Below are 3,021 nucleotides of genomic sequence, written 5' to 3'. Positions count from 1 at the left end.
AGCTAGAGATGTATGAAGAGGAAACAAAAACAGAAGAAGTTGTTGTTGCGAAAAAGATAGAGGAGATAGAAACAAAAAAGTTGAATGAGAGTAAGAAGAAGGATGAGAAAGGAAAAATCCTGGTTGAAAGAAAAGAAAAAAAGAAAAAAAAAAGTGAAAATAAGGAAGGAGAAAATTAAGAAAAAGAGGAAGAGAGGAAAGAAAAAAAGGTCATGTGAAAAACCCCTTCCTCATAAAAAGAAAAATCATAGGAAGGAAAACAGGTTCAAGTACTTCAAGGAGATTTTCGAGAAATTGGAGATCAAGGCTCCTATGTTGATGAATGGAAACATGTGCTTGGCATGATCAACTGTTTGAAGAGGTTTAGCATAAAGAAGAAGAAGAAAATACTAAGCACGAAGAAGTTTAACACCTACTGATGGGTGTTTGTGGAGACTTTACCAATTGTGGTATAATAATTTGAATTTTTGTGTTTGTTTTATGTTTTTCAAATTCTGTCTATTACATTTTGTGTGTGGACATGCATTTGAGTGAGGAAAATCTTGAGATTGAAAAATTTAGGGCAAAGATCAGGAGTCACCAAGAGAAATCACAAAGAGGCAAGCAAGAAAAGTGGTAAGAAAAATTACCACCCACCGTTGGGCGGTACCACTTTGCCACTGGGCGGTGGCGGCGAAAGATAGAACCCGAGCTCTTTAAAAGCTGGGTATTTTCAAGATTTCTTTACTTTGCTTTTCCCCTTTGAGTTTCGCCTGGCGGTCTCCCTACACTTTGCTCCAGATTTGCACTTCCAAGAGGGTTTCTAAGAGATTTCTTTACACTTTGTAAACACCCACTCACAAAAAGTTTAGTTCTTGCTCATATTTGGGGGGTTTTCTTGGTGGGAGTGTGCATTTAGAGTCTTCCATCATCAATTGAAGGATTTGTTGTTAGCATTCATATCTCCACTCAAGTAAGTTGTGAAATTTCATTTGTTAGCTCTTAATTTTGAAATTCTTGATGAACATGCTTAGGAGTTTGGTAACTTAGGGTTTTGAGATTCTTTCCATGGATTGTTGAATTGGAAACTGTTATGGACCGTTTAACTTGTTTGAAATTGGTTGGCATGGTAGGAATTAACATTTGAGTGGAGATTAGGGTTGATTTGGTGAAAAATTTTTGAAAACTCCTCTCACCGTCGGGCGGTAAGCCTCTGTACCGTCGGGCGGTCTACTGTGTTTTTGTGGTTTTATTTGCATTGTGAAAGGGGGAACCTGTGCACCCTTAGTTGTAAATTTTGTTGGGTTTGAAAGTGTTTGTGGATGCATTAACTTCTAACAATAGAATTATGTGGTTTTTGGCAAATTGTATTCATTGCAGAAATGGCATCAGCATCACGCAGGGGAAGAAATACTGGGGGTAAAAGGAAGATGCCAGAATGCTCGAGAGGATTCGACTCTCAGAGATTTCTCTCCAAACAGCATGAGGAATACTATGCAATGGTGCAAGAAAGGAGGTTGCTAATGGAGAGGAAAGCTTCCTTCATACTTGACTTGGCTCATGAATTTGAAGAGGAAATTTTGAGGAGAGATTGGGAGAGGTTGACAACTTACCCGACACCTGCCAGTGTGGAGTTGGTGAAGGAATTCTACACCAATGCGGTGCCCAAAAGAGGAGTGGCTACTGGGAGATATACGAGCTTTGTGAGGGGGCGGACTATCAGTTATGACCCTGATACCATTAACAGCTTTTTGGGCATAGAGTGGCCAGGGGAGCAGTGCCAGTATGCGGCATATGCTGGTTTGTTTGGTAATGTGGCTGAAATTGAGGAGGTTGTGTGTCTTCCTGGTAGACACTTTCAGACTAACGCTAGTAGTGCGCCGGTGAACATTCGACGGTTGGATATGATACCTTTAGCCCGATACTGGATGGCGTTCACACATGCCAACATCCAACCTTGCTCCTACATCTCAGATATCACGATTCACAGGGTTCGTCTCATTTTTTGCTTGATGAGACAGATGGAGGTAAATGTCGGCCAAATCATTGCCGACGAGATTAGGAGCTGTGCTATGACCGTTAGTAGCAGGATGTCATTGGGGCATCCATCTTTGATCACGTTTCTGTGCCAGCAGGCTAGGGTGAACATTGTAGTTCCCCCATATGAGAGACTGAGAAATGCCATTGATGTGGCGTATTTCCACCAGTTTTGTGCGGTGGTCGGAGCAGTAGGAGCAGCAGATGCAGCAGGGGCAGCACCTCGAAGTCATCGTAGGAGAGCTGCAGCTCAACAGGAGCAGATGCCCGATGAGGTACCAGTTCAGCACGTGGAGCCATTCCAGATGAGGGACATGTACATGTCCATGATGGAGGCCCTTCACAGAGGGCAGGTGGTGACGGCTGAGATGATCATTGAATTATATGACCAGTCACCAGAGCACAGGTGGACCATGGATGAGTTTTATACAGTTGTGGCATGGCCTGAGCAGCAGGCGCATGTTAGTGGTTTTGGAGCAACTGGAACTCCGAACACTGAGGAGGAGAACTTTGAGGACGAGGATGATGAGAGTTAGGAGGACTCCGAAGACAGCATGTGCTGATAGCAGACATCTACTGAGGGATGTCCATAGACAGGATTTAGTTTTTCTTTCTTTTACTTTTATTTTTTTTTATTTATTTTATTTATTTTAGTTCATTTTAAATTCTTAGAATAGGTTGAATTTTAATTTTGGTGTGTACTCTTGGCTTTAATTCTTGTTCTAAAAATGTTTAACTGACTGACGTGCATGATGGATCTAATTGATGATTATTTGATGTGGATGAGAATTGAGTTGCAATGCATGTTGATATCCAGGAAATAGATGTGTGATGAATTTATGATTGTGGTCATGATGCTAGGCAGAGTGTGTGAATGAATTTTGTATGAGAAAGCATGTGTGTGAGATTTTGAGCTCCAGAGTTTTTATTGATGTATGCATTGTTCACAGGAAAACATGAATTATATTGCCTTAATCTTGATGATTGATTGAATTGCATGTGAAT

Source organism: Vigna radiata, unplaced genomic scaffold, assembly GCF_000741045.1.
Source record: "Vigna radiata var. radiata cultivar VC1973A unplaced genomic scaffold, Vradiata_ver6 scaffold_233, whole genome shotgun sequence".
NCBI classification, from domain to species: Eukaryota; Viridiplantae; Streptophyta; class Magnoliopsida; order Fabales; family Fabaceae; genus Vigna; species Vigna radiata.
Note: the sequence above shows the minus strand (reverse complement) of the source record.